The sequence below is a fragment of the Elgaria multicarinata genome, chromosome 3 (assembly GCF_023053635.1).
Source record: "Elgaria multicarinata webbii isolate HBS135686 ecotype San Diego chromosome 3, rElgMul1.1.pri, whole genome shotgun sequence".
Taxonomy (NCBI): Eukaryota; Metazoa; Chordata; class Lepidosauria; order Squamata; family Anguidae; genus Elgaria; species Elgaria multicarinata.
This window is the reverse complement of record NC_086173.1, coordinates 42,542,638-42,566,815: the sequence shown is the minus strand read 5'-3', so window position 1 is coordinate 42,566,815 and position 24,178 is coordinate 42,542,638. Positions and strand designations below refer to the sequence as shown.

Below are 24,178 nucleotides of genomic sequence, written 5' to 3'. Positions count from 1 at the left end.
GAAAAAAAAGATATATATTTTTTCAGAACATTTATCAGAAAAGAAAATAATTCAGATATTTTAAAACTGTGTTCTATCTGTGGTTTTGTTGCTGCAGTTGTTAAAGCAGATGGGAAGAACAGGGAACTGTGTGAACATCCTAAACATTTGGAGGGAAGAATTTTCAGTGGGATGGAGCTCTGAAAAACATGGCAGTCCTGGTCAAAACAGCAGAGCTGAAGGCTAAAGTATTGCCTAATAATAAATTTGAATTCCAGTTTCACAGCATCTCCCATCTTGAGAAGAAACATCACTGGAAGCTACATGAGGAAAGCATAAAGGAGTTCCAAACCTCTGGTTTTGGGCAAACAAAAGAACTGGCAAGCTTACCGTAGAAACATTTCATTCCTTCTCTGCAAGCAAGCAAGCAAGGGATAGTTGCAAATTTAAGACTCACGATAGAAAATCAGGAGCTCAGCTCTAACCTTACGCGACCTTAGATTAAATCAGTTTCTAGCTCAGTACTTCAGTTGCCTCACTCAATCGTATTTCATTAAGTTAGTACTTAGTGCAGTGTCATTTATGCCTTTGGGGATATCAAAAATGTTACGTTAATCAGAGGTTTGGATCAACACAGCTATTATTTACCCAGGGGAGCTATTTTCTTTTAATATTAGGCTCCATGGCAGGGGAGGCGTGGGGATAGGTACAGCGGCTTCAGATAACTAGAGGTTTCAGATAAATGTCGGGATGATTATTTGTGTTAATTGCAGTTGCAAAGGCCTGAAAGGCATATGGAAAGGAGAGGAGAAGCAAAACAGCAGTGGATGAAATGCTGAATATTTTTACCCACTTACCTTTATGGGGGTGAATATGCTCAATGGGAAGTGAGTCTGAAGCTCACTTGTACAGCACATAATGCTACTTTACATGCAAATATCCTAGGACTGAATGAATCTATCAATTTTGGGTTTTCTCTGTTTTTCTATTTTTCCAGTCATAAGTTCAGTTCATCCTGAACAATATATTTTTTAATATATTTAATATACTTATGTTCATTTCTCCAGATACATACATTTTGTATGCATTTTGCCCAATACACAATTCCCCCCCTCAAGCCATTTCCCTAATATAATGCATTTTTAAAACATGCTTTCATTAACTTAGTTAGCACTCAGTGCAGTGTCATTTATGCCTTTGGGTATATCAAAAATAGGTGCATTTCTATGGACATTTTTTGATTGGAGAATTACATTGCATAATTTGGAGTAGTGCAAAGTTCATATTAAAATGCAGACTCCTACATCCCTAGAAAATGCCAGTTCAATTTGTGAATATGAAAAAGATATCTGTCAGGGTCCCACTGCCAATTAGAGGAGTCAAGACTTGGCAGGCAATGCTGTGTTAGGTAGACAAATACTCGAACCTGGAATACAGCAACTTCCTATTAGGGCTGTGCAAGCTTCAGATTCAGAATTCTGAAGCACGGCAGCCATTCTCTGTACAATCTACCATATTATTTTATTTTTTATTTTATTTTATTTATTACATTTTTATACCGCCCAATAGCCGAAGCTCTCTGGGCGGTTCTGCACAGCCCTAGTGTGAAGAGGGGGAAAAGTCACCCAGCTCCCAGCATGCATTGTAGCCAATCAGAGAGCAACATACTCTTCTCCTTGGCAACAACGGACTAAGCCTATGAGTGGTGATATGCATATGGACTAAGCCTTTTGATTTAGATTGAGTGATGAGTAATTTATAGAATAGAAACTGAAATCTACAGGTATTTCCTCTAATTGAACAGCCTCAGTGCCATGCCCCTTCTCAACCCTAACTCCTTCCCCTCATGAATATCTCATTTGCATGTCCAAAGGTGTGCGGCAGTGCTTCTACTCAACTAGAATATGTACCTGTAGTTTGCTGAGTTTCCGTTCCTAGTTCCTATGTTTCATCATAAATAACAAAAGCTTAATGATGTGGTGAAACAGTTGTGACTATAACACCACACCGACTCTTGAATGTACACGATCAGAAAGCAGCGCTTAAAAGGGCTCAGGACTGTCTGAGTCAGAACCACATTCTCTGGCTTGAAAGACCTTCCTCCTAACCTCTGATGTGTGAAGATCTTCTATCATTGTTGTGAGAAATGGCTTTGCATCTGCTAGAGGGCACTTCCATTTGTACTTCACATGCTCCAAGGTTAAGCCCTAGCACTGGCACAAATTAAGCCCTGCCAGAATGTTCTCTGACTGTAGACGAGGGAAAGTCATACACTTTTCCAGCTGCACTGGCTGTCAGTCCAGGTCCAGGTCCAATTCAATGTGTTGTATTAACATTTAATGCTCGAAATGGCTTGGGACCAGGTTATCTGAAAGATCGTCATATATACTTCTGATATGTACCTGCCTGGACCCTAAGATCATGTTCAGGGATCCTTCTCCGGGAGCCCCAGCCAAAGAAAGTGAGGTGGGTGACTACCAGGAAGAGGGTATTTTCTGCTGTAGCAGCCTGGCTGTGGAATGAGGTCCCTAGAGAAGTTTGCTGCATGTCTATGTAGGTCTCCTTTTGGCACCACATGGAGATCTTTGCATTTCCCCAGCGTTTTAGTATTCCAGTCTTTAAGCTCTGCTGTTTTGAATCTGTATTTTAAATCTCTGCATTGGTGATTGGTTTTATTCTGGTTGTACCTTTATATTGTAGTTTTAAACGTTTATATTTTATAATGTTTTATGCTGTACTTTGAGGTTTAATTTTTGTAAACCTGCCAGAAAATTTCAGCTATGGGGTGGTATAGAAACATAATACATAAATCAATAAACTTACAAAAGATGACTTCGATATAATATAATAGGTCTGGGAGCATTTTGAGCCTGAAGGCTGCACTCCCCTGTGGGCAAGATCTCTGAGGCTGCATACTTGTTTTGGGTGGACCTAGAGGCAAAGCCAATCTACATTGATTTAGGGGCAGTGGGGAGGGGTTGCTTACTCTGCACTGTGGATTGGTATCTTAGCACATGGCTGCCATAAGTAGGTTGCCATAGGAATGCAGTGAAGGCAAAGATAGGACAGCCCTGAGGCATCAAATGTAGGGTGCATGAGGGCTTGTCAGATCAATCTGACCAAGGGTAGGATCAAGAGGATGAGACAGGAACACCGTTGGGCAGGACCGGTCCAAGACATTTTGCCATCTGAAGCAGACAAGATGATGCCCTTTCTCATCCCCAGTTGGAGCAAATTTCCACATTTGTGATGGGAGGGTGTCCTCCACTCACCTGGGGCAGCAGGCTAGTTTAGGGGCAAAAGTACAGGCATACACATTTCTGTCCTCCAACACATGAGAATTTGAAGTGGAGCAGAATGAAACTGCTGCCCCCGCCCCCAGCATCTGCCACCTTGGGGGCATGCCTGACTTACCCCACCCAGAGTTAACTGGCCTGAGGATAGGTGGGATGTAACTTAAGTACAGCCTCCCTCAACACACCATGAGGTGGTGATGATGAGACGGGGCAGCGATTTAATTGCTTCCAGTTCAGAGCCAGAGTGGAGCTCATTCGGTGATACTTGTGTCTTAATGGGAATGTCCACACTGTGATTATAGTTACCATCAAGTTATTACCTATTGGATATCCTGTTACATAAAGTGCTGGCGCTTGTCATTCCAAAGGTCTGCGCCTTGAATCTTCATTGTGTTCACAGTTCTGCAGCCAGAGTAATTTTGAGAGATGTTTTCCTGCATACCCACTACTCTGAATTTCCCAACCTCACATTCATCAGGCTGACACAGTATACTTTGGTTGGATGCCAGATTCTATTAATTAACCCATTTTGTTTGTTTCTTTATTGGAGATCTCCCTAATATGAGCTCTGCTCTCCAGTTAGCAGTAAGAATTTCCAATGTCTGGACTGTTTATTGTTTCAATGCTGCTCACATAGTTGTACCTGTTCTCTATATTTATATTGTCAGGCATGCCATGTGATTCTCTTAAAGTTAAATGTATTGCCTTTCAATACTTTTATAAAATATCAGAATATCACCAGTTAAGACAACAGTGGCATTCAGACTACGTGCTTTCACATATTTAACCACCCAGCACTATATAATATTCAATATTCTTTCAGATAATAATAATAATAATAATAATAATAATAATAATAATAATAATAATAAATTTATTTCTTACCCGCCTCTCCAATTAGATCGAGGCGGGGAATAACAGCAGGCATAAAATACATAAAATACTGATTAAAAACACTGTTGAAAACATCCTAAAAGCATACTAAAAGCATACTAAAAGTATCCTAAAATTCTACTGGATACTTAACAGCATTGCATTCCCAAACATACACATGGTTCCTCAAAAAGCACACCACAGCTCTATGCGGGTAGCTGCCCACAAGCTGGGTACAATCAATCAAGGAAGAGGGAAATGTAATGAATGCAATGGCCATACCTGAGGTACCAGTAAGTCGACTGTATCTGGACTATTGCTGTGGTAGAATCTGAGGTGAAACTGGAGAAAAGAGCACGTGGAAGGTGAGAAGTAAATGGGAATGGAAGGGGACTCATGGGGCTCAAATGAAACATAGAAGGGGGCTCATGAGAAATGTGCAGAGCCCATAGCTCCCAGTGGCCAATAGAAGTAGCTCTCTGTGGTTAACAGAGCCCAAATTCAAAATTAAGCTTAGAAAATATTAAGATACTTTCCAGTTTGGGGGGAGAACCTGTACTACAGGCATCTTACAAATACAAGCAATAAGTATCCACTGTATCAATACGTTCCTCCCTGTGCTCAGACCCTGCTCTATAAGTTTTTCTAAGTACTGAGATTTAGTGGATGGCAACTCATGAGTGAGTCTTTTCTGTGGTAGGCTCCTATTGAGAAATACCCTTCTAAGGCCTTTGCTAGACCAGGCTATATCCCGGGGTGATACCAGGGATCGTCCCTGTGCGTCCAGATGATGCACAGGGGATCCAGGGATCAGGCAGGGATCAACCCTCCCTGGCCCCAGAATATAGCCTACCCCTTCAAGCTGCTTTTTCCCGCAGTCTCGGGCTGAGCCCAAGACCGCGAGCATGTGGCCTGTTTTTGTGGCTTTCCCCAGCTCCGTGTGATTACTCACACGGACTTTGGAGCCACGCGCAGCACTCCCCAGGAGTGCTGCACCCATCAGTGGCAGGGTGGGGGGAGCGGGAAAATCAATTTAATTTTTTTAAAAAAAACTTACCTTTGCGCACGAGCATTCGTGTGCATCGTCCCCTTTAAAAGTTAAAAAATGGCGGGCGCGACAGCTCTCTTCTTGAGTCGCCTCGCCTTACGTGTAAACGAGGGCAGGATCTCGTGTTATTGACAACACGAGATCACGTCTCCTCCATCCTGGGATATCCTGTATGTCTAGCAAAGGCCTTAGAGAGATCTGCTTGGAACCATCTTTGTTGACTGTCTGGTGCCAGGTGAAGACCTTTTTATTCTCCTGGGCCTTTTTATATTTTTTCTTATTGTCTTGCTACTTGTTTCACTCCTCATGGGCCAGATCTACACCAAGCAGGATGTAGCACTATGGAAGTGGTATGAAAGTGGTATATGGCCCCAACAGTTGTCAAGCCACTTCAATACCACTATAAAACAGTAGTATAGATCCTGCCATAGTATGTTTTAAAGTTGCATTTTAAAATTGCCCTTCTCCATCGTGGTGGGTATTTTTCTACTTTTACAATGTTGTTTTTGCGGCTTTTTAAATTGTGTTTGCTTTTATTATGCATGTTGTCCTGTGAGCTTTTGATTATAGGGTGACAAAAATATAATAAATAAATAAGGGGTGAAGCAAAGACAGAGCATATGGCCACAAGGCTTATGCGTATCTTGACTTATTAAGCGGAGATATGTACATCTGAACCAAGCCATTATTTATGGGGTGCAATTCTAAAGTAGTTGCTGCGCAGTTACTGACAGGGCATGCATTCATACACAAATAAGAGAGGAGAAATGGCTGGTTAGAAATAGCTGACAAGGGGGAAACTTTGAAACAATGTTATTTTCCGTTTCTACTATTGAACATGAAGTGGATGAGTCAGTAATCCCTCTTTAAAAACGACACCCATTCCATATCCACAGCAAACAGAGAAACACAACTCCAGTAGCCATGTTCCTGCCTTTTGACATCTCCCTTCTCCTTTGTTCACTCTGGCAGACTATCACTTCTCTGTGAAGTTCAGTAATAAATTTGTAGAGCCATTTTAAGCAATCCCCTCTGGGGCTATTGAACAACGAAAACGATGATTTGCTCATCAAGTGGTGCACACTTGAAACAGAAACAAGAGCTGGCTGGAGCCAATGGACTCAAACTCGGCAAGCATAGCACAAAAAAGGTTATGTTTGTGAAAATCCTCTGACTACAGATTAGCCTTTCTACAACTATTATTTGATACTTCTTCACTTCTCCTGAAAAAAGTAGCTCACTACATGAAACTGAAAGTTAGAAGGAAGGGCTTCAGCAAATCTTTTAAAAGGCCTACATTCAAAATCTGTTTATTGGTGCCTCGTTTTGAATGCCTGATTTCCTTTAACTGCAGCATTTAAAAACAGATTTTCTTTCAAGGGAAACTGGTTTCATTTCTTTAAAAAAATGGAATTCAAAATAGTAATTGGGAAGCTGGACACCAAAAATGTTGATATCTTTATAAATGACATTTTAAAGATATTGAAATACACAAAAAGGCATTAGGTCGATGTTATCAAGTACTGCCCTTCTTTGTTATGATTCAAAACATGTAATGTTAGGAAATGTAGATCTTTTAAAAACTCTTCTCATAAAATTATTAAATGCACTCCCCACCACCCACATCTCCCACAGTCATGCAAAAAAGAGAAGTTATTTTCTTATGTTTGTAGCTGGAAAAGCCATTGAACTGCATTTGGCATTTTAATGTCCATTTTCCCCATTTTGAAAAATCCTTTCACAATTCTTTTTAATTTTAAACATCCTAAACAATTTGGTGTTGTCAGCACACTAGGCCATCTCACTACTTACTCAGAACTCCAGATCATTAATTAAAAAAGTTAAAAAGCACTGATCCCAAAGCAGATCTTTGGTTAAGGTTGTCTCTTTCCTTGTCCATCTTCCACTCAAGATTTCATCCTCCCACAGCTGTTTTTTTTTTTTTTTTTTTATGTGGGGGAAAACAGAAGAAACCGCACATCACATGCTGTTTCCATTGAAAGCGTAGCCAAGAACTGAACAAGGAAAGCTTAAGAGAGCAAAAACATAAGCTCTCCTATATACACTAGTTGCTGGGGAACTTGGGCAGGAGGGTATTGTTGCACCTTTGTCCTTCTTTAGTTTCCTGGTCGGCAGCTGGTTGGCCACTGTGAGAGTGCTAGATGAGATGGACCCTTGGTCTGATCCAGCATGGCTCTTCTTATGTTCTTATTGGAACAAGATCCTATGTTTTCTTGATTACATGTACATGTCTTATGAACTGCCACTGCAACAGAATATTCCCCCCCTTTATTTATTCAACTGTTCTGACACCTCTATTTTTACTTCTTATATTACATTTGCAGGACTAGAGATGGTGTGCCACAGCTTCTTCCCCATAACTTGAGACATCAGCTTGTGGGAAGTGCTCAAACTGAAATTCCTTTCCATGCTAGTGTAGGGATGGGCATATCTGGTAGTTTTACTTTCTCCACCATCATTTTTTTAAAAAATAAATAAATAAATAAATCTGAAGTTCCTTTTTCCCAAACATGAAGAACTTTGTGGATTTTAGCAAATTCTTATCAAGAACAAACTGACATGAAATTCTCACCCATCAGCACCAGGCAAATTCTACAGGTACAGCTTTTCACAGCAAGGAGAGGACCATGTTGTATCTACCTACCATAGAACTGGTAAAGATGAGGAGCCTATAAGTAAAAAGAGGTGGCAACCCTAATTAAGCATTAACATGGCTGAATACACGACTCTAACCCAGACTTTAAAGGGCAAAGCACTCAAAGCCCTGGGCCCAGCTGGACAAATCTGTTCATTTTGGTTTCTCCCACATTAATTTAAAATAAATAAATAAATGACAAGTTCCTTTTGTCCTGAATATGGAAATATTTGTGAATTCTGGAAAATCTTTATCAAAGGTAAGCTGAAACAAAAATCTCATGTGTGCCTATGCTAGTGTTGCCCCAGTTGAATTCCATTGGGGCCCAGTCCCGGTTGCCCTGGAGACTTCCATTTTTCTGGAAGTCTCCAGGGTTTCCCAGTGCATCTGGTCACCCTACAGGATCTACACTACTGCTTTAAAACAGTTTATAGGAGTAGTGACAACTGTTGGGACCCAGGACACATTCCATATACGGTGTTCAAACCATTTTCAAAGTGTCATATTCTGCTTGGTGTAGGTCTGGCTCTGGATGCAACTGAAAAGTCACTTCTCTATGGCCAGATTCTGTATTGCATTGGTAATGCATGCAAGCACTAATCATATGCATTGCACATGTAACATATAGTTACTTCTGCCATTAGCAAACTTAGTAGAGCCATATTTCAGTCTTTTCAAAGATATGGTTCACTGCAGTCTCATCATAAAAATATAGGAAGCTGCCTTATCCGAAGTAAGACCATTGGTCCATCTGTCCCAGTATTGTGGACCCTGACTGGCAGCATCTCTCCAGTGTTTTAGGCAGAAATTCTTCCAGCCCTACTTGAGATACTGGGAAATGAACCTGGGTACTTTGGAATGCAAAGCATGTTTTCTACTACTAATCTTCATGCCTGTGATGTACTAGAGCATTCAAATGAAGTGCTCAATTCCTACTTTGCCTCAGTCTTCTCCCAAAAGCGGGTCTATGACCCCCCTAGAAAAAGTGAAGCAGAAGTTGAGGGGGCAGGATTACAGTTTGAGATTGATAAACAAATGGTCAAAGAACACCTACTTTCCTTGAATGAGTTCAAATCTCCAGGGCCCGATGAACTGCATCCTAGAGTAATGAAGGAGCTAGCGGAAGAACTCTCAGAACCTTTGTCTATTATCTTTGCAAAATCATGGATGATGGGTGAGGTGCCGGACGACTGGAGGAGGGCTAACGTTGTCCCTATCTTCAAAAAGGGCAAAAAGGAGGAACCTGGGAACTACAGACCAGTCAGTCTGACATCCATCCCTGGGAAAATTCTGGAGCAGATTATAAAGAAGTCAATCTGTAAACACCTTGAAATCAATGCGGTGATCACTAGAAGCCAACATGGATTTGTCAAGAACAAGTCCTGTCAGACAAATTTGATCTCATTTTTTGATAAGGTAACCTCCCTTGTGGACCGTGGGAATGCTGCGGACGTCATATATCTTGACTTCAGCAAAGCTTTTGACAAAGTACCACATGACATTCTGATTAACAAACTAGCTAAAAGTGGGCTAGATGGAACAACTATTAGGTGGATTCACAGTTGGCTACAGAATCAGACTCAAAGAGTACTTATCAATGGAACCTTCTCAAACTGGGGAGAAGTGGGGTACCGCAGGGCTCAGTCCTGGGCCCAGTGCTCTTCAACATTTTTATTAATGATTTGGATGAGGAGGTGCAGGGAACGCTTATCAAATTTGCAGATGACACAAAATTGGGTGGGATAGCTAATACCCTGGAAGACAGAAACAAACTTCAAAGTGATCTTGATAGGCTGGAGTGCTGGGCTGAAAACAACAGGATGAAATTTAATAGGGATAAATGCCAAGTTCTACATTTAGGAAATAGAAACCAAAGGCACAGTTACAAGATGGGGGATACTTGGCTCAGCAATACTACAAACGAGAAGGATCTTGGAATTGTTGTAGATCACAAGCTGAATATGAGCCAACAGTGCGATATGGCTGCAAGAAAGGCAAATGCTATTTTGGGCTGCATTAATAGAAGTATAGCTTCCAAATCATGTGAGGTACTGGTTCCTCTCTATTCAGCCCTGGTTAGGCCTCATCTAGAGTATTGCTTCCAGTTCTGGGCTCCACAATTCAAGAAGGACGCAGACAAGCTGGAGCGTGTTCAGAGGAGGGCAACCAGGATGATCAGGGGTCTGGAAACAAAGCCCTATGAAGAGAGACTGAAAGAACTGGGCATGTTTAGCCTGGAGAAGAGAAGATTGAGGGGAGACATGATAGCACTCTTCAAATACTTGAAAGGTTGTCACACAGAGGAGGGCCAGGATCTCTTCTCGATCCTCCCAGAGTGCAGGACATGGAATAATGGGCTCAAGTTAAAGGAAGCCAGATTCCATCTGGACATCAGGAAAAACTTCCTGACTGTTAGAGCAGTACGACAATGGAATCAGTTACCTAGGGAGGTTGTGGGCTCTCCCACACTAGAGGCATTCAAGAGGCAGCTGGACAAGCATCTATCAGGAATGCTTTAGGGTGGATTCCTGCATTGAGCAGGGGGTTGGACTCGATGGCCTTGTAGGCCCCTTCCAACTCTGCTATTCTATGATTCTATGAAATGACTAGCTGCTGTGCCACCTCCAACCCCACACCCCACCACACACACACACACACACACACACACACACTTTAGGAGTCTTCCAATCAATGATATGCTAGACTCTAATAAGGTGGGATTTAGATTTTTGTTGTCATGTCTAGAGATTTGGATAAAAGCTTGCCCCAATACTTAGCTGCCTTGAGTTCTCCCACATACCCCTAATACAACCATAAGAAGATTTAAAGCAGCTCATGGCTGTCGTATGCTCTTTTAAAGTCCTTTTGGTTTTTTAAGTTCTCACATATCCGCTGGAATGTCACACACATGCCGGAATCCAGGACACAGGTACCATGGACAAATTGATTGGCAAATACATTGGTAATAATTGCAGCAATTTCCTTGGAAGTTAAAAAGGTCCTCCTATTTTCCTCTTCTGATGCAGGCAAACACATGACATATGGTCTATGTTTTCCCTTTAGAAAAAGCATAAAGCTATAGCCGAGCCTTGGATTGCACCGTTGTTAAACAGCAGGGATTCTTGGGCAGGACAATATTAAGTGGTATTTAACAGCAAGACCAAAGTTCCTTGTCAAATGCTTGAGTTAGTGCTCCTTGATTGTTAGCATCCCAGCCATGAGACCTTTTGCACTGAACCATTTTTCATTTTGACAACAAACCACCACAGCTATCCAGTCCTGCCTTGCTGGAACTGACAGCAAAGTATTTTTGTGGCAGAAATATGACTGTGTACTTGGGGTTCAGGGCCGAAGGGTAGACATTTTTATTCCTCTCCGTTCAGAATGCAATGGCATTCCAAGCAGTAGGTGTCCCGAGTCACTAGCTGGCTAATGTATTCAGCATGATCTTCTGTCTAGTCATAACAATAGTTGGGGGTGGGGTGCAGTGGGGAGGGACATCAATCCCTTGAGATGGTTGTTTAAATTAAATATAACCTTCTTCAGAATATGTCTTAATGGAGATGTGTGGTGGGAGGTAAGGCCGGTTGAATTACCTAGCGATTTCGTGTGTGTGTGTGTGTGTGTAGTGGGAGGAAGCAAGGTATTTGAAGAGACCTTTTCCCCTTTGACACTTTGAGGGTGTTTTTTTAAAAAATAAATGCTTATGGAGATAGTGTAAAGAGGGATATAAAAAAGGAAAGCCAGTCATGTAGTGGTTTTAGCATGTTGGTCTGGGAGTTGGGAAATTCAGGTTTTAGTCCCCACTCAGCCACGAAACTCACTAGGGCCTCAGCTAGACCTACCTGGTCTAGCACAACGGAGGGCTGAAGATCTCATGATATTTTTATCGCAAGATCTCCCCCCTGTTTACACGCGCCGCGCCATGACCTCGGAGGGAATGGACATTGCGGCCGCCATTTTTTTTCTTAAAGGAGAGGGGTGCACAAACAGTTGTGTGCAAAAGGTGAGTTTTTAAATTTTAAATTAATTTCCCCGCTCCCCCCACCCCACCCCACCCCCGATGGGCACAGATCCTGGCTCCTCAGGAGGAATCAGGACAAACTGTGACACCCGCACACATGTTCCGCAGTCTCGGGATCATCCCGAGACCATGGAAAAAAGGGGGTGGGTGAGATCCTGGGGCAAGGGAAGGATCATCTCTCCTTGCTCCCGGGATCCCTGTGCATCATGTTGGGGCCTAGGACACTCCATTTACAGTTTTCAAACTGTTTTCAATGTGTCATATCCGGCTTGGTGTAGATCTGGCCCTGGATGCCACTGAAAAGCATGCATGCAGCACCTGGAGAAATTCCCTCTTAATCACAATGGTTAAAGCTGTAAGAGTCCTGCCCTCTCTTGTATCTGGTCACTCTAGGCAGGGCTCCTGCAACTTTCAATGTTGTAATGAAGAGGGAATTTCGCCAGGTGCTGCATGCATATAAATGACACCTGCTGAAATTCCCTTTTCAATACAAGTGTTAAAGCTACAGGAACCCTGTCCTCCTTTCCATATGGTCACCCTAGAGAAGACCTGCAAAACCTACCTAGAACCAAATATTATATGCCCTATCAGGTTCCCCATGTTGAGATTGGCCATTATTTTCCAGGAAAACTAATTAAAAAACTTGATTGACCTGAATAGCCCTCGGGATCAACCCAAAACCTCACTTTGCTTCAAGGAGAAATGGTAGCCCAAAATAACAATACACTAATACATGATAGGAAGGCCACATTGCATGAGTAGACATAACCACAAGGCATGCAACAGCACATGACAGTTTAGCAAGACTGTGCATCTAGTTCTCACCACAAAGATGGCACTCTTGGAGGCAAGTCTCCAAAAAAAAACCTGTGGAAGGAGCTTTTATTCATATAAAATATATAGATAAATGAGTCATTACCATATTGATTTTCAAGATATATTGCTCCAAATATCTTATGCCGAATATTCTCAAAGGAATGAAATCTGAATGCCTAGATATTGCTCATTAACAACTATAATTAAGGAATCACACAAATTGATAGAGCTGCCTGATTTACTCCACCTCTGCGAAAGTTCTTATCCATATGAAGCTGCATGATGTTTTTTTGACTTACAAAAGAAGCTTCTGACACAATCTTAAGTAGACTGGTGTAGCGTGTGTGTGCATATGCTCTGTCTTGGTTTCGGTGTGTCCCTAAGGCTAAAATATTGGAGGAATTCTGGCTATAAGGACACACAGCAAGAACATGCCTTATTAATAAATTTAGGGAACAACCCTGCCATCAGCTAGATTTCCATATGGACATTTGTGAGGCAAACCTTCTTACCATTTCGACAATGGCTGCAGTTATAAAGGATATTTAATTATTTAATCAGAGCCTCACTGTCTAAGTCTTTCAAACCACAATTTTATTACATTTGACACATACCTCTAATCTTAATTTACTCAAAGTGCAAGTATAGAATGGTACATTCATGAAAATTAGGCACGTGTGTTTATTTCATGGGCCTACACATAAGGCACTGCCTGCGTTGCACACGCACACACGTATCTCAAATGTACAGGCTTCTCACACACCCCATCCATTATAATGATGGACACTTCACTAGTTAAGAAATGAAATGTAGAGTGTTACATATCCAGATAGACAGGCAATCTCAAATGCATTACACATTGCGAGTATTAACACAGCTTTCATAAGTTATCTCTGCATGTATATATACACAGGGCCAAAACAAACATCATTTTGTATATAGCAGCAACTTTTTTTTTACTCTAGAGTAGGAGCAGGAGGCCATCGATCCAGATCTTAAAAGCTCCCCTCCCCCACTCCCCGTGCTAGGGACTTGATCCAAATTAGGCCTCCTGCACCTACTCTAGACTAAAAACTGGTGTGGGGAGACATACCTGTTAGATACAGATTTATATTAATGTCTGTTTTGGCCTTACAAGCTGTTCAAAACAAACAAGCCAAGCAAAAAACAGCTCAAGACATTACACGGTGTGATAGAATATTGTCTATGAGCTAAAAAATCTGGGAGAGATCCATTTTACTCTCACCAACATCTGAAGACTAGATTATCCTTAATAATAAAACAGCAGGAGATTAGTAGTTTTATGTGAAATGCAATGAAGACCATGCTTCTTGTGAATTCAAGCACTAATGCTCACAGAGACAAGAAAAACAAACACTTCACTCGGAGCGTCTAAGGAGGATCACTACCAGCAAGCCAAATTGACTGAATTATTTTGCTCAAATAAGGCAACAATATTTTTTTTGTCGAAATAAGACAATTTAGTGTATGAGTTAGCTTTTCCCAGCCTCCAGATGTTTTGGACTTTAACGCTCATCAGACCCCAGTTAGAGATGTCAGAGAAAACCACAACAGATTCAAACACATTCAGATTTCTATGAATCCAACCTGTGGATTCCACAGCAACTTTTGTTCTGATTGCAGACACAATTTATGCCTAACTAAGGAATTTACAGATGCAGTTTGCACAAATTATGCTAATCGCAGCCATAATTTGTGCATGGTATGCACATTGTGGCTGCAATTTGCGTTTCTTGCCATTTTTTATAGCAAATAAAAATAAAGCCAAAAAAACGTAAGCTGAACCAGGGTGGGGTGGGGGTAGACTACTCCATGACAGATATCCCACGGATTGGATATAGGCAGATTTTTACATCTGGCCTGGCCTTCTTTGCAGCCTAATTTTCTAACATGCAGCATGAAGACACATCCCAGAAACAGTCCTGCAACCTCAACTTCAATGTTGAGGGAACCAGGCCTTACTGGAGACCCACTTTACATCTTTATTCACCCAGTTCCCCAAGAAAGAGAAGCTTCAACAGCCCTAGGAAGTACTAGAGAAAAGTATTAAGGCAAGTACTTCTTCATACAGTGAATAATTAATTTATAGATTTTGCTGTGATGGCTACTTACTTAGGTGACTTTAAAAGGGGACTAGGCAGAATCAAGGAGTGTAGGGCCTCAGCTAGACCTACTGGGTCTAGCGCGATGGAGGGGTGAAGATCTTGCAATATTTTTATCGCAAGATCTCCCCCTCTGTTTACACATGGTGTGCAACAACCTTGGAGGGAGAGGACGTCACGCCCACCATTTTGTTTTGTTTTTCTTAAAGAAGAGGAGCGCACGAACGCTCATGTGCAAAAGGTAAGGTGTTTTGTGTGTTTTTACTATTTTTTCCACTCCCCCACCCCACCCCACCCCACCCCTGATGGGCTCAGAGCACCTGAGGAGCTCTGCATCCCATGCATGGGTCCCAGCTCCTTGCGAGGAACCATGAGGAACGAGAACAAACCACACTGCCCGCACACACGTTCCGCAATCTTGGGATCAGCCTGAGATTGTGGAAAAAGCGGGCTCGAACAGGAGGGCAAGATCCCGGGGCAAGGGAGGGATGATCCCTCCCTGCTCCTGGGACACCCTGTGCATCATGTGGACGCACAGGGATGATCCCGGGGATTGCCCCAGGATTTCGCCATGGGACTTCGCCCCATCTAGCTATGGCCTAGGCCTATCTATGGCTATTAGTCATCATGATGCCTCTGCAACCTCCATGTTCAGAGGCAGTATGCTCATGAATACCAATTTCTTGTGGGAAAACAACTAGGTGTTATTGCTTTCATGTACTGCTGTGTGGACTTCTTGGAGGCATCTGGTTGGCCACTGTGGGGAACAGGATGCTGGACTAGATTTACCATTGGTCTGATCCATCAGGGCTTTTCTTATGTTCTTAGAATAATTCTTAGAAGGATTCAAGTAAGGTGGCCAGGAGTTTTTCTAAAGAATATGAAAATACCCCTCCCTCCCATGCACACACACAGTCCAGAGTTTGTGCCCAGCTATGCATTTGTGTGTTTTCATGAACCATGGGAGGAAGCCCCAACTACCTCCACTTTTAATTCATATATTTTCTATGGAGCTGCAAGCTTGGAGGGAACTCAAAACCAGTTATGCCCATGACAAAATCACCCAACACCCACAGAATTAATTTGAAATGGGCTCAAAATCTTTAACTTGATTGAGGGAGGGGATAAATCCATCTTGAGTAGTCAGCATTTTACTTGTCTGCATTGCTGTGCATTCAGAAAACCGGAGAATATTCCCATACTGAGGGAAGTGTATTTGTCAACTAAATAGCTTCCAAAAAAGCTGTTGTCTCCACTAGTGGGTCAGTAGGAAAGGGGAGGAATAGCCAGGGAGTGCAGTCTAACAACACATGACCTAATTGTACACAAATATACAAAAGCTGTACAGATAATCATATTTCAGGCTGAGTGGAAGGTGCTTTTTTTATGAGAAAGATTGATATAGTAGCACAAACTATATTTTATTACCCGTCAAGCAACACCTACCAACTCTGAGAGCGAGGTGGTTTAGGCTAAGAATCAAGCCTGAGGGAGGAAAGTGAGTGGGGGAATAAAGAAGTGGGGAGGAGCAGAAAGAAAAAGAGAGAGAGAGAGAGAGAGAGAGAGAGAGAGAGAGAGAGAGAGAGAGAGAGTCCACTGCTTACAGTTATAAATAGTGACATAAACCTGAGTTTCATTTTTTACTTTCATTTATTATTATTTTTAAAAATTCTGCCAAATCCATTAGCATCTTCCTTACCCCTTTAAAAAGAGGGCAGAGGCAACGGAAAAACTAGTCAGTCATAGATTTTATAGGCTGATTGCTGATGGCTAATCTAACTGGTCTGTTTGGCCCAGAGTGAAAGGTCCATTATTGGTACATTCCCCATATACCTTGTTTCCATTGAAATTAGAGCTAGAAGCTGGGCCAGTGTAAAACCTTTTTTTGACTAAGGTGGAAGAGCAAATAGTGCCCCCCTCCCCCGCCCAGGTCAAGCGCACTTTTCAAATGGGAAAAGGGTGCATTTCTGTGAGCGTTTTTCCAAAGTGTCCACTTTCCGTCCCATTGGCTAAAGCATGAGCATGCATATTTATTTCCCAAACACGATCACAAATTTGGAAATGTGTGGACATGTTTTTAACACACTACCGTTCACATTTGGGGTTGCAAATGGGATACGTTTGGATGATTTGCAAAATTCTTGTACTTTCCCTAGATGCAGCTTCTTTCCAGGGAACTAAGGGGAGAGCTGCTGCTGCTGCTGGTGGTGATTTCTAGTACCCAATATTAGGACAATCGTTAGAGAAGTGTGCATATTTTCAGGATGCAGTCATTTGTATCCTTCCTGTGATTAAGACACTTTCACAAGTTCACTTTACCACATGAACATCAATGAAGTAAGCCTTTTATGGAAGACTTTGCTATTTTTCTGTTTATTTATTTTTTAAAGGAATAAACCACACATTAGCTCTTTACTGATTTTCTGCTTCATTGGGTATAAATACCACCCTCATTATGACCACAACAGATAACAATCCCACTGATGGGAGGCCATTCCTGAGAACAGTGACTATCATAACCTGAAATCCATTGGGCCCACACTACAGCAGTCATGCCATATTCAAAGATGCTGCTGCAAGAAGAGAACTGAAGATGTGAATCCCCTTCACCCAGGTCTACTGATGAGCTGAGTAAGGAAATGAAGCATGTGTTAATATCCGCCCGCTTTGCATTGCTATACTGTTATCCGAACTATTTTTGCTTTTCTCTCATTTCCCCAGATATTTTCCCCAAGAAGCCAGAATTTCCCCATTTGGCATGTTGAAATTCAGTGGCAGATCTTGTGGAATCTGAATGCTACCACTCAGGTTACAGGGTAATTGATCAGCCTGGCAGACTAGTCAGTTCCTGGCCAAAAGATCAAAGTAAAATTGCCTGGAGTGATTAGAATTAACTAGGAGGGTGGCTGAAATCAACTAGGAGGATGATTTCTGAAATGTCTTTATTCCATGAGAAAATAATTACTATTGCAAACAGCTATCTCATTCACATTTCCTTGGCTTTCCTACTTGATCTCTCCTTCAGGTGATATTCGATATTTCTATGCTGCCAAACAAATAGGGAGGTTTCCCTTTAAGAGCTTCAAGCCTGTCAAGCCGGTTGCATCCTTATCTTTTGCAGAGTTCTTAGCTTTGATCTCGAGGTTATTCATCCTTCTGCCAACTGGAGAGGGCCCGTCATTGCCGCCCATCCCTGAACCACAACATTCCCTATCAAACTGTCTTTCAACACAAGCTCTTGATCCATAGTGGCAGAGGGCTGTAATTCAGCAGTTCTGCTAACAGAACCTGTTAACAACAAACTGTAGGTGTGTTGGATGGTAAAGATGTTCAACATTCCTGCCTTTGATACTCTATGGGCCCTCCGATAAAAGAAATTACCACTTCTTCTCCACTGTGGAAGTTATTTATGGTAGAATAGAAAGAGCATTGCAGAACAAAAAAACTGAAATAAGTTTTCCCATCTTCTTAATGGGAAGCAGAGAAAAAGTAAGACCTGAGGATAGTTCAGCTTGAAGTTGCTTAACTTTTAATTAGTGCTGAACTGAAAACAGCGACTTAATCTTTTTCCTTTTCGTTTTTAATTACAATCTTTCAGAAACTAGCTTTATTGAAAAGAGGAGAAAGAAACAGTTTGGAAAAGAGAGAGAGAGAGAGAGGGAGGTACTACTAGTAGAAATTAAGGGCCTTGCTAGACCCAGCCGGATAAGCTGGCAGGGAGGCGGGGCGACGGCGCGCTAAATTTAGCGCGTGCCGCCCCGCCTCCTAGACGGCCGAAGCGCAGGGACTACGGAAGCCCTGCAGCGTCAGCCATTTTTTTTGTTTGTTTGTTTTTGTTAAAGGGGCCACGTGCGCCCTGAAGACTCCGGAGAAGGTAAGTGGTTTTTTCCCTAAAATTATCTGTCCCTCGCCCCCATCCCATCCCCGGTTGTCCGTCCCTCCCCCAATCCCATCCCCGGTTGTCTGTCCCTCGGCCCCATCCCCGGTTGTCCATCCCTCCCCCCCATCCCATCCCCGGTTGTCTGTCACTCAGCCCCATCCCATCCCCGGTTGTCCGTCCCTCCCCCATCCCATCCCCGGTTGTCCGTCCCTCCCCCCATCCCATCCCCGGTTGTCTGTCCCTCGGCCCCATCCCATCCCCTGTTGTCTGTCCCTCCCCCCATCCCATTCCCCGGTTGTCTGTCCCTCGGCCCCATCCCATCCCCGATGTCTGGCTTTCCCACCCCTCTCCTGCTGGTCCGGCCCTCCCCCTATCTCCCCCCCCCCCCCGGGATCCCCCCAGCCTGATGGGCACAGCGCTGTGCGCTGTGCGTAGTCCTTGGCTTTTCCCGGCTACTCGCAAGCGAGTAGCCACAAAAAGCCACGGACCTTGCTAGACGTTCCGCAGCCCCGGCCTCAGGCCGGGGCTGCGGAAAAGGTGCGCCATAAGCGACTTCGCTTATGGTGCGTTAGGGGAGGCTTCAGCGCGGCCTGGGCCCAGATTCCCCTGTGAGTCATGTGGATGCACAGCAGGGAAACCGGGCCTCAAAGCGTGCTAAGGCCTCGTCTAGCAAGGCCCTAAGACTGCAATCCTATACCCAATTACCTAGAAATAAATTCCATTCAACATAATGAGACTTGCTTCTGAATAGACGTGTTTTAGGGGATTGCACTATAAGAGGCCATCATCATTAGTTATCATGTTATTCAAAGCAAGTATTTTCTGGAAATCTAGAGTTTATATTCTAGACCTATTATTATACATCACAAACAAACTTAATCCTGTTAAGTCCATTTTATAGAAAATGAGACGTAAGCAGAAGGAGTGGTCATAACAGTTTATGGAGTATAAATTGATGAGGGCCTTAAATAGGGTGACCACATGGAAAGGAGGGCAGGGCTATTGTATCTAACAGTTTCATAGAAAAGGGAATTTCAGCAGGTGTCATTTGTATGCATGCAGCACCTGGTGAAATTCCCTCTTCATCACAACAGTTAAGGCTGCAGGAGTCCTGCCTAGAGTGACCAGATACAAAAGACTAACCTGCTATGTTTTAGATATTGCCAAATGTGGGCACAGAAAGGTGCAATACCCCAAAAAGAAACCAAAGGCTGCTCAGAATAATGTTTGATTCTGAATCTTAAAACTTTGAAAGTATAATTTCTAGGATTGCAGAAAGAGGGGTGGGTCTATATAGGGAATTCATTGGAGGAGCCCCCCATGCCTGCTGCTAGCACACACTTTTATGACTATGGCTTTAGCTAGACCTACCATTTATCCCATGACAGAGGAGGGAAAAACTCGTGTTTAATGCAAGATCCCTCCTCCGTTTACAAGCGATGCGCGACACGCGATGACCTCACAAGGAGAGGCATCGTGTCCGCCATTTAAAAAATGTTTTTAAAGAGGAAGGAGTGCACAAACGCTCGTGCGCTAAAGGTAAGGGTTTTTTAAAAAATAATTTATATTCTCGCTCCCTCCACCCTAACCCCGATGGGCGCAGCTCCTGGCCTCACACGGAGCCGGGTAAACCCGCAGCAATGGGCCACACATTCTGTGGACTTGAGCTCAGCCCAAGACTGCAGAAAAACTGAGGCCAAAGTGGAGGGCGAGATCCTGGGGCAAGGGAGGGATGATCCCTCCCTGATCCTGGGATCCCCTGTGCATCATGTGGATGCACAGGGACGATCCCAGGGTTCACCACAGGATAAAGCACCGTCTAGTTAAGGTAGGGTGACCATATGAAAAGGAGGACAGGGCTCCTGCATCTTTAACAGTTGAATAGAAAAGGGAATTTCAGCAGGTCTCATTTGTATATATGAAGAATCTGGTGAAATTCCCTCTTCATCACAACAGTTAAAGGTGCAGGAGCTATACTAGAGTGACCAGATTTAAAAGAGAGCAGGGCACCTGCAGCTTTAACTGGTGTGATGAAAAAGAAATTTCACCAGGTTCTCCAAATATATAAATTACACCTGCTGAAATTCCCTTTTCAATACAACTGTTAAAGATACAGGAGCCCTGTCCTCCTTTTCATATGGTCACCCTAAGTTAAGGCTTGTGTGTGAACTTTCAAGGGGCGATTGGTGGCTATAGAGTTGCAACAAGACCATGGAGGTTGGGGTAGGAAGGTTTGAGACTTGCTTTGTCCTGTTTGTGGGTGCAAGTGTGGACACACATGCAAGCTGATTCCTTTCCCCCATGACACTTTGAAAAGCTAGTTAGGTTTTATCCCATCATTCCTCCCAAAAGCAGAGCACGGTGAAGAAAGGCAACATTTCTGCTGGGCCCAGAAAGTCCTGTTTGTTGGCCATGACCATTTTGCTCTGCCCCTATTGTATATGGCACACAAGCATCAAATGGTGCACAGATCCACAGGATACTGGAATTTTAATACAATTTGGCAATAGCCATTGGGAGTGTTACCTGTATCTGTCTTTCAGTGTGGCTTCACTGCAAAAGGAGACAGAATTTCTTCAGTGTGAAGCTTTATAATGCACTATCACTTATTAAAACAAAAGAACAAAAACAAGACTTAATTAGTCTAATAATGACTCCTTTTTGAAAACCTCCTTCCTACCTTTGAAACAAAAATAAAAATAAAACCTGATGATGCAAAGTATACCTTGGCGTCTTGCACTGTAACCAACCAGCTCTCTGTGGAAAGAGCTTCTTTTTTTCTTTTTTTTTATGGCTACATATTAAAAGTAAACCAGCTTGTGCCAGGTTTGGATAAAAGGCTATTTATTTTTGACCAATTTGATAGCTGCAGTTTTCGGTAATTGAATTTTCTGTGGTCAGAGAAGCAGTAATCTTAGAAACCAAATAAATATTTTTTAATAAAATGGAACACTGAGAAACCCTATAATAATGTCAAAAATGTAGCCACTTATGGATGGATAAATATTTTAAGAAATTTACATTTCACCCAATGCTTTAGGGCTATCACTTCCTTGGAAATTTAAAGCAATGCAAATTTGGGGTGCAGTGTGCTGCAACGGAAAACTTGCATTTAAGAAAAACAGTTGACAATGGGGCATTGGCTGGCTATTATCTATGCAACAGAACAATACTCCTTCCTGACGTATTCACTGATGATGAATCAAGGGGGATTTGTCAATGAATTACAACAGGATTAATTCATTTTATACAGTAGTTGCCATGCTCTATAATATGTTCCAATGCAATTAGGGGCATCCGTGTGCAACAGTAGGATTTCATACATTTATTCCTAGTTGGATGAGCAACTAAACCAACCATGCAAGATGAAGATAAGACCCTAGGAAAAGCCCTTCTTGATCACACTAAGGATTCCTCTACTCTAGCATCAGCTGCCAACACTGGCCGGCCAGAGTTCCTAGCTTGATCTAGGGATTGTTTGTGCATATTACCAGTGACATCATGGATCAGCTGAGCACTGTTTGATTTTATTGTCTAAAATAATAGTTGAGTCAGCTTCTCAGTTTTTTGATTGCATGGCTCAGGCTTATAACAAACTTCCCATGCCAGCAAGATCTACTCCCAGGAAAGACTGGCACTGGTGTAGTGAGTAATCCTATCACAGCATCTACCCACAAGGTTTCCATGTAAGTTACCAGAATAATATGGAAGACTGGAAGAGACAATTACACAGCTTATGTAATTTAAAAATGGTCCACAAGTTCTATGGAAATCAAGGCTAGATCTACACGAGTGCTTTGTAGTGGTATTGAAGTACACTGATAACTGCTGGGGCACAATCCACATTTCATATGCTGCTATCATAGTGTTATATCCTGCTTTTTATTCCACATTCATAATGATTTGACACAAGGTGTAGATCTGGCCCAATGCTAGTTTTGTAATTAAGAGTCCAACGCTTTCAGTAGACAGAGGGCTCTGAGATTGAGCCCTCCATCTATCCAAAGCCCTGCTGGTCTGCTAAGGATTCTTAGAAATGTGAACTCATTTTAGTACATCTTGAATAGTACATCTATGCAATCCTATGCTGGGAATTGTAGGGCCAGATCTACACCAAGCAGGATATAACACCTTGAAAATGTTTTGAAAATGGTATATGTAATGTGTCCTGGGCCTGAACAGTTGTCAAAACCATTATAAAGTAATAGTGTAGATCCTACCCAGGGCTTTTTTTTTCTAAATATGCTTAGGATTGCACCCTAAGAGAGGCAGACCACAAGAGAAGAACAGCAGGCATCAAGAATGGCACTTTTGTGTGGTTATCACATAGGAGGCTGGCAATGCTGCTGCTGAAGTAAAGAAATTCTTGATTGTTAAAAATAAAATATGCTGCATAGCAAATTAAATTATAATATATCAAATCTTGCTATAAGTTCCTTACCCCTTGCCTTGGAGGATGTGGTGCAACAGGATTCTTTAAAGCATTGGTCCAAGAGGACTTACTAAAGTGTTGGTGAGTAGGGTGGAAGGCCCAATTCCCGAACATTGTACCAGGCCCTGAAAATCCTGTCAGCACCCCTGTGGATCATGATGAGGAACTTCTGGAGTCTTTTCTACAAATATGGAACTTGATGAACTGGCTATGACTTTAGTGCCCCATTTACAGTAATTATACTGCTCTCTTCCCCTATAGCCAAAAGGGGGTTCAGAGAGATGGCTTGTGGGGTTTTTATTTCTCCTTTCCATGTGTGCTTGTCTCAGTTTGATTGATCCATTATTCAATTAAGCCAGCCCTGGCTCAATAATAACCACCATGCTTCAGTCTGTGCCGTTGTTTTTTTTAATGTTGATGAAAACCGAAACCCAGGTGGTTTTCAGCATTACGCTCGGTGGAAATCAGGTATGAAATTACCTGTTTATTAATGATGTGTCAAGAGAATGACATGCTAACAGTCAGCTCCTGCATGAACAGTGCTAATACAGAAATAGCAAGCAAGCATTATACACAATATGTATTCTACAGAACTATAACTCCTTGTCCTCTGGGACACAATTGAGATCCAGATGTTTTATCTCAAGGTTTCTATCCCAGGGCAGAAATAATTTTAAATAAGTTAAATGTATGCTCAAGTCAGTATTTTGTCATCTTTCTTTGATGTGGTGTAAGAAAATAATTAGACAGTGTTGTGCGAAGGATTTGAGCTCCAACATTAACGACCTCAATTGAAGTTGGTAAATGGAAGGTTGCTCCATTCTAGCTAATGTTATCACAGAAACGTCCAAATTAGAGCTGTGCACAAGTGGCCTCTGAAAATTCTTCAGCCTATTCATGGGCAGAGCAATTGTGGAGACAATGTCCACAGCTAGACCTAAGGTTTATCCTGGGATCATGCAGGGTTCGCCCCTGCCTGAGCACTGGATCCCCTGTGTGTCACCTAGATGAACAGGTTTGACCCCTGGACGATCCAGGGATAAACCTTAGG

General features: G+C 42.5%; 1 protein-coding gene across 1 annotated transcript in view; it reads left to right on the top strand.

Annotated features, from left to right (window-relative positions):
* The window catches only part of LOC134395323 (uncharacterized), a 145,660-nt gene that overhangs the window by 3,615 nt on the left and 117,867 nt on the right, over positions 1-24,178 (top strand). The window lies entirely within an intron of this gene.